Raw genomic sequence first — 12,931 nt, forward strand, 5'->3', positions numbered from 1 at the left:
AAGATGGGGAATGGTTCTACTACCCAATAATATATGTGCTTCGATTTTTGGGTCTTCTGAGTGTAGGTAGAAATCTTTTTCTGTGACTATTAATACACCCTGAGGGGATTTGCTTCAAGCCATTATGTATAAATATTTTCAAAACCTCCATCACAAATGCTGGCTATTACAGGAGATTTTATGTGTTGTTGATGGGGTAACCTACCAGACATTTAGCGAAAGCAGTGACAATCCATCACCTCAGACAGTAAAGCCAAACATTGCGTTCATGTTTGAGACATCGGGGTGAAAGACCAGATACGTAAGTAAGTTTTTTTCGGTCGTTATGTGCAAAATTTGAACCCCTGGATATCAAAAAAAGTTTCAAGATTCCCCAAGAATATCACCTTAAGAACATATGGCTTACCATGAATAGAAACTGGCAATGTTCGTCTCCAGAAATCATGGTTTTTCGGAATTTCCTCGGGACCCGCCAGTGAACAAATGGAGCCTTTATAAGCCACCTAAGGTCCACCCAAGACCATACCTGATGCAAGAGAACTCTCTGATTTACTCGCTTTGTCCTGGCTGGAAAAAGTAATATTTAAATTATGACTTTGTACCCTACGATAGCTACAGCATACCCGTTCTTCCGATAGGTATACAAGTCGTCACTAGGAGAAGAGCTATACAGAACACTTGACCCATTATATCTGTGATCAATAAAACCAGAGTTATGAGCCCCTAAAAATCGCATTTTCGCGAACAGCTATTTGGAACATAATGGTACCGTGCACTGTAGTATACAGACCGACTGTTTTTACCCACCAACGTTATTAAAATGAAATTTTACCTCAGGACTGGCAGTAACAACGAGAACTCTCAGTAAAAACATCAAATCTTTAACTTCAATGAATGCTGAAATATTCAAGCTTACCTAAAATACCTGTTTATCAAGTATGTACATGAAACATCATCAGCACTGTAAAGTAATAACGCGGAAAGATCACAAAAGTTCTCGAACCCGTTGCTCAAACACAATTTTTAGTTGAAATAATGCATCTGGGTATCTTGTAAATATTACAATATATAAATTTCTTTATAAAACTATTTTAGTGAATAGCAACCATTTATGTAGTCAATGGATGGGGTGTGAGAAAAAATTTAATATTTAAGTAAGGTGTATACGTCATATTATAGCCAATTAAATATATGTGGATATAGTTTTAACAGCGTGCAATCGCGTACAGTGAATTACGTGCGTGCATGAAAGGGTATTGTAAAAGATACAAACTTTATGTTGAGGTAGGCATATCTTCATTCTTGGAAAGCAGATAGGAAAACATATTAACAACTAGAGTTTATTAATTTTTCGAAAATGCCAATTTCTGTGAAAAGCTCTGTTTAAGAAAAGAATGCAGAATATGTTAGAAGTTGGAGTCCGTCATTATGATGCTGACTGGCAGTAGTTTCATTTCAGACAACGAGAAGAGAGAATTATCCCACGCTCTCTAGGCACAAATATGCAAATATGTTGCAGGCAAGCAGTCGTGTATTGTAGTAAGGACCGAAATTGATTCTAGACAGTGACTATGTAAATCATCAGTACCAGAATATATAATTAGTAATAACATTTGAGACTGCGATGTAAGTAATGAATATTCATTGTGCGTAGAGCGTTACGAAGATTTTATGCTTCAGATAAATCTCTGTTTGCAAATAAGCTCTACATAATGTTTAGACAAGTAACCTAAGTTATTGAACATCGTGTAAACATTTATTTAGAGTATAAAATTTATATTTAGTTATATTTATCAGGAACTGGCTACTCGTATTCTTTCATTTTATGGATGAACTTACAAAGAGTTTTCGTGCCAAAGAATAAGATACTGAGCTATGCAAAGAATACGTATACTACATACCTGGGACTTGGTAGCGATGTTGCATATGGCTGCATGTTAAATAATAATACGCAAATACGTGTACTTAATTTGTTGTGGTTATTTGCAAAAGAGCAGGCGTATGGTCGGTAAGACCCATGCCACATGTAAAGTAAAAAAGTGAAGTATTTGCAAAAGGAAAAAGTTCATGATTTTTATATTGCTTAACTCAGGAACACTTTGTGTGCAGCTAGGTTACTGCTGATGTTTCCTGCCTGAATAATACTGCTCATCATGTTCGTGCAGGAAGCGGGTAATCAGAGATAGATGAAAAACTTTTACAGTGGGCTCCGATCCCGTCCCGCGTCACAAGAAGAGTTGCAGCTTAGGCTCAACTACTTCTCTCTCATCTATTCATCCGTGGGTGTCGCCAAATAATCTAGAACAATGTTCCGAAAAAAAATATTAAAATATTAGAACAGCATCGTTCATAGGGTTTATGATACCTCTTATTCTCGGGCGAGCTTTAAGCAAAACCTCTGAATGAGTGTTTCAAATGAAATTTTTGTAGACATAACCTGTGAGACGCGCTGAGAACAACATTTGCATCTACCATAAAGTTACTTGCATTTCAGTAAAAATATTGATAGTAAAGTTGATGCTCTTACAGTAACGTTTTTCTTCAGTACACAATTATTCTTGAGAAATCTGTGCATAGTTTGCATACGCAGTTTCATCCGCAAAAAGAATGTGGTGATTAAAAATCTTTGGCAGTCAAAAAACGAAAGACCTAACACTGTGGAGATGATATGATTAGATCTTCTGGTGGAGAATCTTCGATGTTTTATAAGAAACGTAGCGCATTTGTAGTAAGTTATCGTGTGCCCGTTCTTACATCATTTTTTACGATAACATATAGAAAGTGTTCTTCTGAACGGAGTTCGTGATTAATGAAGAAGATCTGAAAACTCAGTTAATTTTGTTCCCATAAAATTAATTTTAAAACCATTCATTCAAACTGACAAGCTGTTTCTTTGGTATCATGCCGTCAGTGGAAAAATTAGGAAACAGCAGCTGCGCACCAAATACCCCACCCTTCTCACTTCCGAATTAAAGTTTTTTACAACATAACTTTTATGCATGATACGTGCACGTTTAGTAATCGAGGCCTGATTACCTTGTTATTCCTGTCTAAGAGTCTCGTATTGAATATGTGTAACAGTGTCATCCGAAGCTGTCTTAGGGATTCTCAGATACTAATCCATCGCCTACCGTAATGTCTCAAGCAGAGGGACACTTGAGAAAAGAGTTTAGCTCCCTCAATATGCAAGAGAAGAGAGTTATGGGCTTAGCGGTGCAACCTCAGCACTTATTTCTCATAAAGATTAGTATTACTGTTCTGCACTAAACTTAGCATTCGAAGTAGGTCATTCTCAAACGTACCTTGGTAAAACTCATTTTACACATATTTCAAAAATGAAAGGGCAAACACTGATTTCCATCATGAACAACATTACATTTTCTTTAATACAAGCTGACTGATCTTGCAAGTCATTGTAATAGGAGGTTTGTATTCCAACTATCTAGAACTCAAGTTTTATGAAAAGGTACGTGAAATCGCTGGTCTAGCAGGACAGAGCGGGCGAAGTTAATATTTGTGGAAAGGGTCCGAAATAAGTTGCTGTCAGTTATACTCAACATATAAATTTTATTAGTTAAAACACACAATAACATAAGCAAGAAATGAAAACTCTCAAGGTTTTAATGCAAGAGCTCCTTTGATTTGATTTAAATCCGCTGAATGTCCACAAACGAAAATCCAAGGCTCAAGGCCTAAGCAAGGAATTGAGGCACATGAGTTCTTCTGGAAGTTTCACTTCTTTCAAAAAAAATTATTTTACTTCAATAAAAATAGGCTGAAGGCCACGCATTAGGCAAGAACAGTGTTACGGCTTATGGCCAAAAAAAATTTTTTCAATGTTACTTCTTAATAGGCTGAAACCCGGCTGAAGGCCGCATACCAACGAAACAATTTAATGGCTTAAAGCCAAGGAAAAAGGGCTTTCAATCTAACAGGCTGAGGGCCTTAGTTAAATCATTTCATGCAAACTCGGCTGAAGGCCTCTTACCCAAAAATGATAAAAATGTTATGACTTAAGGGCAAGAGCAAGATTTTGAATTTTCAGCTTAAGAGAGTTTAAAACTCGGATGAAGACCACACACCATAGAGAAAACAAATTCACCGATTAACGCTCAGAACTGCACATTACTGTAGGGGAGCATATATGTCTCAGGAACAACAAAAAGGGGTAAGCAGGAATATACATTTCCTGATAAAAAAGTGTAGACCCCACAAAGGGAGCAAGAAACGGCGTTCGACTAAAGGGACTGAGCTAGTCTGTAATGTTATTTCAGTGACTACAGTTTCGAGTAAAATTTACAAAGTTGGTTCAAATGGCTCTAAGCACAATGGGACTTAACATCTGAGGCCATCAGTCCCCTAGACTTAGAACTACTTAAACCTAACTAACCTAAGGACATCACACACATCCATGCCCGAGGCAGGATTCGAACCTGCGACCGTAGCAGCAGCGCGGTTCCGGACTGAAGCGCCTGGAACCTCTCGGACACAGGGGCCGGCCATTTACAAAGACATTGGAACTATGAGCCCACTTATCAGTATTACGTTGCACGCCTGCTGGACTTGATGCATGCACAGATTCGGTTGGCAAGTATGTCACAAAGACGTCGTACTCTCCCCTAAGAAAACCTGATCTACAACTGTTGCACCTGGTCTTTGAGATGCCGGACACTGGGTCCGGGACGGAGTTGACGTCAGAGCTGATCGCACTCATGTTCTGTCGGCGACAAATCTGGGGACCCTGTTGGCCATAGGACTACCTCAACATAGAGACACGCGCGTGCATGGACGACCACTGTCCTGTTGAAAAATGACACCGTAACACTGTCGCATCACTACCAGCATTGACCGGTAGCCGTACCCGATGGCTCGTTACACCATGACTCAAGGAGTAACACCGCTGTTCCTCTCTAAGTCACTGGAGAAACAGAACCTCTCTTTAGATCACCGTCGGTGGAGAGCGCAGCCTTGATTCACCGCTGAACACAGGGGCAAGACGTTTGTCATCGGCATTCAGCGCTTCCCAGTTACGGCAGTACTCCGAAAGCAGCGGTTTTGTGTTGTGGTGTTAACGACGGCCTACGCATGGGACGCATGTTCCCTAGCCCGACTGCTGCTAGTCTTCGGCCATTGGTGTGGGACGACAGAAAATGTTGCAGGGAGTTCCTTGTTCTCGGATAGCAGGAACAGATGTGACAGAATTACTGTGTGCTCGGTCCGCAAAGTGGTATTCCTCCATTGTGATGGTCGACTGCAACTTTTGTGTCGAATACGCCTGCCGTCACGTTCACGCGCAGTCCATCATCGAACAGTTGTCACCTCTGATTGCTCCACAAATCTATCTTCTAAGATTCGTCCAACCGGGCAAATGGAAATCCACCACAATGAGGCCCCTTTCAAACATTGTCAGGTGCTGATACAATCATCGCATATGCAGCTCCTCAATGTGCTCTACAGTGATCACTCAACATCTGATGCTGTTCACATCGCTTATGTACCCTAGCAGGTCTGGTAATATGATTAAACACAATGCACTCTGGTGGCCGTTCCATCTGTCACAGTGAATCGTAATTCCAGTCGTTTGCCTAACAGCTGATGGTGTATACATTTACATCTGACCATGTCTTCTAGGGCCTTCACTTTTATTGTCAGGTATTGTATTTTAGCCTATCTAACATCGCTTATGACCCGCCTTGTAGCATTAACTGCGAGTTTCAACGAAAATTGAGAGCTGAAAACTGCCCAACTTAACAAGGCCAATTCTTAATTCAGGACGTTCTATCGCTACTGTCACATGATACAAACGGCTGGTGTATAAATATGTATTTTTCAACAGCAATGAGACATGCCTTCGTCAAACGTATTACTTTGACTGATTTTTTAGATAATCTCAGCCGGTTAAACGGCCTGCCACGCGATATACTCATTTGATTAATTTCTGTAGCATCCCAACGCCGAGGGGTAATAAGCTGCGTAATCTGCTGCGCAAACGGAAATTACTCATAAAATTTCGTTCGAAATCCGTCTCCGCGATCCCATTTCACAACGAACTATCAGTACCGCCTATAACAAGCGCATGGATGCATTTGAATTTTAGTTGAGTTATCGTAATTAAAGTATCAGATCAGTGAATAAAATTAGTAGTAACATACTCGTCAACCTCATTAACTGCTTATGCAAAATGTACTTAGTTAATTGTCTTATTGTTCTTACTCAGTATCTCAAAGAAGTTTTAATGTGTGAGAACTTGGCATACAACGGAAAAAAATGACACCTTCAGGGACAAGGCCATTTTATCGACAAGTAATGAGACAGGTAGTTCATGATTCTGGGAGTATACAGTATCAAACTCAGACCAAATGAAACACCTACGTCACAGTTCGAAGAGGTTAGCACAGGAAAGGAACTCGTGGCGGGCCACATCAAACCAGTCAGTAGACTGATGACAAAAAAAAAAAAAAGTCACAGTAAGGGTCCTGAACAGTCGCTTCAATACATAGTGCATCCACCTCTGGCGGCAATGTAGATGTGGATTCCCTCACACAAACGATCGGGAAGGTGCCGCATTGCATACAGCGGTAGGTCTGCAAGCACGTTGTATCTTTTGTTGTTATTCGGCAATGGTTCTCGCAGACTCTGGAAGACGAGTAAGTTCCTGCTTAGCAATATCACATACGTGTTCAATTGGCGAGAGATATAGTGATCTTTATGGCCAGGGCAGTTCTTGTACACCATGAAGAGCATGTTGAGTCGCGGCAGCAGTATGTGGACGTGCATTGTCATGCTGAAAAAGCTTTTGAATAAATGACAGTAGAACGGGGATAATAACCTGTGCAACCCAGATAGGACTGGATACTTTAGCCTGCAGAAGCACCAAATGCGACCGTGAATTGTAACTAACGGCCCCAACACTATGAAACCTGGGATAGAATCTGTGTGTCGTGGGCGAATGCACTCTGGTGTATGCCGCTCAAGAAATCTCATGCACTGAAGACCCAAAACAACTTATACACCTGCCTAGTATCCTGTAGGGCCTCCGCGAACATGCAGAAGTGCCGCAACACGAAGTGGCATGCACTCGACTAATGTTTGATGTAGTGCTGGAGGGAACTGACACCATGAATCCTTTAGGGCTGTCCATAAATCCGTAAGAGTACGACGGGGTGGAGATCTCTTCTGAACAGTAGTTACAAGGCATCCCAGACATGCTCAGTAATGTTCTTATATGGGGAGTTTGGTGGACAGTGGAAGTGTTTAAACTTAGAAGAGTCACTCTGTAGTAATTCCTTAACCATCTTCAATAGTCCCCTGCTGCCATGCAGGGCAGTGGTTTCATGAGGTTGTATCCATACACGTACACGTCCATCCGCTAGATACGATCTGAAATGACACTCGTCCGACCAGGCAACATGTTTCCAGTCATCAACAATCCAATATCGCCGTTGACGAGCCCAGGCAAGACGCAAAGCTTCATGTCCTGCAGTCATCAAGAGATTTTGTAGGTGAATAGCGCATGCAACATTCACTCTAACGTACAATCAGGTCCTGCCGACACTTAAGAACTCCTGTTTAACAGCTTCAGTCAGCGAACAGGGTTGCATTATCGGCTTGCTGGGACGTGTATGGATATATCCAAGGGACCTTCGCCTCCGGAAGCCCATATCAATGATGTTTCGTTGAATGGTTCACACGCTGGCACTTGTTGATGGCGCTGCATTGAAATCTGCAGAAATTTGCGGAAGGGTTACACTTGTGTCACGTTGAACGATTCTCTTCAGTCGTCGTTGGTCCCGTTCTTGCAGGATCTTTTTCTGGCCGCAGCGATGTCGGGGATTTGATGTTTTACAGGATTCCTGATATTCACAGTACACTCGTGACAGGGTCGTACGGGAAAATCACCATTTCATCGCTATCTCGGAGATGCTGTGTCCCATTGCTCGCGCACCGTCTATAACACCATGTTCAAACTTATTTAAATCTTGATAACCTGCCATTGTAGAAGCAGTAACCGATCTAACAACTACGCCAGACACTTCTTGTCTTATATGGACGTTTCCACCCGCAGAGCCGTCTTCTATCTGTTTGCATATTTCTGCATCTGAATACGCATGCCTACACCAGTTTGTTAGCCTCTTCAGTGTAGGTCTGCGCCGTACGCGTGTTCGTCCATCACTCGCATACAGACAGAATCTACTCTCACAGCTGACACCAGAGTAGCCTTGCTTGGTGGTAGCGTGGTGGCAATGGCAACTTGGCCAGACACACACGTAATCATCGTCCTGATACAGTTCCCAATGGTTCTTGGAGACTCAGCAGGTGGAACAGGTGCGGCAGGTTTCTTAACTGCCCTCACAGTGCGTCGATCTTGCTATGGGTCTGTCCCACATTAACGTCCAGAACCAGGTCTGCAGGGAATGTTCCAGAGACCTCTGCTGAAAGCAGTGACATACACCGATACAATATGCCCAACATGTGCATCAACCCCTGGATAAGTCCAAACACCTTCCTGCAAGCCCATAATGTGACCCTGTTCAAGTGACTGAAGCTATTCAACAAGAGTTCTTAACTGTCGGCGGGACCTGACTGGACGCTAATGTTGCATGCGCTGCTCACCTACAAACTTAGCACTCTTACTACCCTTGAGTCAAAACCGAGGGCGTACAGACAGGCCTCAAGAGCTCCACCTGAACACTGATGACCGTTACGAATGCATTACTAACATTACAACCCCTCAGTACGCACATACTAGTGCCACAGAACACAGTTCTTGAGGGCGCTGCATTTTTTTCTGGCAATATAACATAAAACAGTTCACTAAATGTTAGTGTGACTAAAAGTACCGGCTGAAACAAAAATAAAGTGACATGTATTTTATGCACCATAAGTTACTGACACACAACAGAACAAGTAATTCTATCGATTCCTTCATTTACATATTCTTCTACTTCAGTACAACTATTGTTTACAAAATAAAAAATTATTATCTAAACAAGAATCCAAAAGATATCCACTCCAGATAAGAGTATCCGTAGCTGTCCGATACAGTTGCACGCTGTCGAAGCATTCCAAGTCTTCTGAGTTTTGTGCAACTACCAGAAACGTTCTCCCTTCTCCAGGCAACAGAGATTGCCCAACACTCTCAGAGCTCTTTGACTGCGATTCATTGTAAGATGTAACAGCATTTATACCACAGCAGTATAAGTGACGGAGCGTTTGTAAAGCTTGAATTATGCTCAGTGGAATGCAGTCGGAGTAAGAAAATCATTTCTGAATTTGTTAACATCCAGTATCAGTTTAACTCATAGCAAGTATTTTATGTACCCTGAGTGTACAATTGTATGGATGCAAATCGTGGACAGTAGGCAGTTCAGACAAGAAGAAGATAGAAGCTTTTGAATTGAGGTACTGTAGAAGAATACAAAAGATTAGGTCGGTAGAATCAATAACAAGTGAGAATGTATAGTTCACATCCTGAGGCATTAAAGAATTGCCGATTTAGTAATAAAAGGAAGTGACAGGAGGAAGGGTCTGAAAATTGTAGACGAAGATCAAGACTGGAACACAATACGAAGGGGACATCCCACGTCAAATCAACAAATGAAAGTATGATTTTCAACCTAACGTGGATTCTTTGAAATGAAGTATGCTTTTAGTATTCATAAACAGTAACAGAAAACAATTTTTTCGCAATGTTACTGTTTAATAGGTGCTCAAAAATGCAAAAACAATAGAATTTTTTACTTTCAGAGCAATATTCATTTGTTCACATCTACTGTTTTAATGAAGCTGCAACAGTGGCATTGAGTTCTTTTGAAAACTTTTTGAAAGCACTTTCATATTACATTAAACATAATTAGTTGAAAGGTTATGTACCTTCTGTATAAACACCATTTTTTTTAATTTCCTGAAAAACTGTACTTTTAAAATTCTCAGAAAAATATATGCCAATGATAATGTTTTCCTCTACATATTCTTCAAGTTTCAACTTGGAATGAGCTTGAGACCACTACCAAAAGTTATTTTATGTTGAAGATGATGCTGTAAGCACCTGCAAAAACATTTTTATAAATATCTGGGTTACTTCTCATCGGATGTGAGTTATTTTATAGCTAAATGTGGACATCAAAATGACATCGCTTGTAATAGATAATAGATTCAAAAAGTATTTGTCTTATCGATGTTGATTTAACAAATACAACATGTTGCAAACCTTTTATAAAAAATAAAAACAGCTGAATACCACAAATAAGCCTAAATTCAGTTAGTTGTTAGCACTTGTTACCGAGAGGAGTCACATCAGTCCAATTCATCATGCTTCCAGCCAATTAGTTTGTTGCACATCACCATACCTGCATGGGATATGCATGTTCGTCCTGTAGCAGTTTGAGGATTCAGTACTGCTTTTACTTCACTGATGCATATTGAAAGTATGTGTGCACGACTGAGAAATATGAAATATGTGGATGGTCTGTGTAGATGTGGGAAGCTAAGTGTGATTTCATGCTTTTCCCTATTTTTGTGCAGCTTCACAGTACCAGTGTCCTTTATAATTACAAGCAGTATGTCCTTTGATGTTATCAAACGCTTCACTTTCAACAGTCTATTTTCCTTTCATTAGAGTCACAATAGAAATTTTTCATTATTTGTGCTTGCTTAGGGCAATAAACGTGTTAAGTTATCGTATCTCTGGAATTGTGCAGCATTTCTAATCTCTCTGTAAGTTTCAATTCCTAATTTTTACGATCTTCCATAATAGCATACTCGAAACTGATTTCTTTTACATTATTCTTGGCAAATACATATTTCTGGTGTCACGATGTGATCAATGTATGGGAGTTGTAGATTTGCTCAGGTACCCAGTCGATTGACTGTTCCACCAACACCATTGCTAGCACCTTTAGCATGACAGGTAGCTGAAAATGCTACCTGGATTCAGTACAGAGTTCTTTATCATCATAGCACAGCTTAATGAAGTTCTTTCTGTTTTATACTGAGCCCCCACTCCGTCAGAGAGGAAAGCACTGGTATTTTATTAATTTTTTTGGTCAGAAAGTCAATCAAATTGGACTGCAACCAACGCACAGCAACAGCATTATGTGCGAAGAATTTAGATATTTTGACAAGTGCTCAAGTTTATCGCCATCCTTGCAATAACCTACAAATGGATGAAGTGTTGGTTCTGTTTTGGTCCAGTGGTAAACTTGAACTTTATCCTGCGTAACAAATGCGTAATTCTCAGCAAAACCACAAATCGCCAGAAATACACCTTCTTCAAGCTTTTTTTCCAATCTTTTTCGAAAGGTTGATTGTTGGCCTGCCTTAAAAAAATGTAAATGATTTTAATTTGGCAAAACAATCAGTAAAGTCGTCGTACTGGAAGACCAAGAATGAAGTGCTCGGACTGGAAAGGGAGTAAGACAGTGATGTAGTTTTTCGCCCTTGCTAACCTGAGTGAAAGTTAAGAAGAATTTCAGGATCTGTTGAATGGAACGACGAGTGGAATGAACACAGAAAATGGATTGAGGCTAAATCGAAGAAACACATAAGTAATGAGAAGTAACAGAAGTGAGAAGATCGAGAAGCTCAACAACGGAATTGGGGGGCACGAAGCAGTGAACGTAAGGAACTTTTCCTACCTAGGCAGTAAAAATCGATGATAGACGACGCAAGGAGGACATAAAAAGCATACAGACGTTGGGAAAAAGGCCATTCCTGGCCAAGAGAAGCCTACTAGTGTCAAACATAGGCCTTAATTCGAGGGGGGAATTTCTGAGAGTGTGCACCGGGAGAGCAGCATTGTGTGGTAGCAAAACGTGGTGGGGAAACTGGAACAGAAGAGAGCCGAAGTGTTCGGGATGTGGTGCTACAGAAGAATGTTGAAAATTAGGTGGACTGTCAAAATAAGGAATGAGGAGGTTTCCCGTAAAATCAGAGAGGAGAGGAGTAAATGGAAAACACTGACAAGAAGCCTGTCTCGAAGACTTCTTAAATCATAGAACCCAGTATGTTGTCATCGACGGCGGGTGTTCATAAGAGACGAGGGTATCGTCAGGAGTGCCCCATGGAAGTGAGATAGGACCGCTATTGTTCCCTATATACACTCCCGGAAATTGAAATAAGAACACCGTGAATTCATTGTCCCAGGAAGGGGAAACTTTATTGACACATTCCTGGGGTCAGATACATCACATGATCACACTGACAGAACCACAGGCACATAGACACAGGCAACAGAGCATGCACAATGTCGGCACTAGTACAGTGTATATCCACCTTTCGCAGCAATGCAGTCTGCTATTCTCCCATGGAGACGATCGTAGAGATGCTGGATGTAGTCCTGTGGAACGGCTTGCCATGCCATTTCCACCTGGCGCCTCAGTTGGACCAGCGTTCGTGCTGGACGTGCAGACCGCGTGAGACGACGCTTCATCCAGTCCCAAACATGCTCAATGGGGGACAGATCCGGAGATCTTGCTGGCCAGGGTAGTTGACTTACACCTTCTAGAGCACGTTGGGTGGCACGGGATACATGCGGACGTGCATTGTCCTGTTGGAACAGCAAGTTCCCTTGCCGGTCTAGCAATGGTAGAACGATGGGTTCGATGACGGTTTGGATGTACCGTGCACTATTCAGTGTCCCCTCGACGATCACCAGTGGTGTACGGCCAGTGTAGGAGATCGCTCCCCACACCATGATGCCGGGTGTTGGCCATGTGTGCCTCAGTCGTATGCAGTCCTGATTGTGGCGCTCACCTGCACGGCGCCAAACACGCATACGACCATCATTGGCACCAAGGCAGAAGCGACTCTCATCGCTGAAGACGACACGTCTCCATTCGTCCCTCCATTCCCGCCTGTCGCGACACCACTGGAGGCGGGCTGCACGATGTTGGGGCGTGAGCGGAAGACGGCCTAACGGTGTGCGGGACCA

This window comes from Schistocerca nitens, chromosome 6, assembly GCF_023898315.1.
Source record: "Schistocerca nitens isolate TAMUIC-IGC-003100 chromosome 6, iqSchNite1.1, whole genome shotgun sequence".
Classification (NCBI taxonomy): domain Eukaryota; kingdom Metazoa; phylum Arthropoda; class Insecta; order Orthoptera; family Acrididae; genus Schistocerca; species Schistocerca nitens.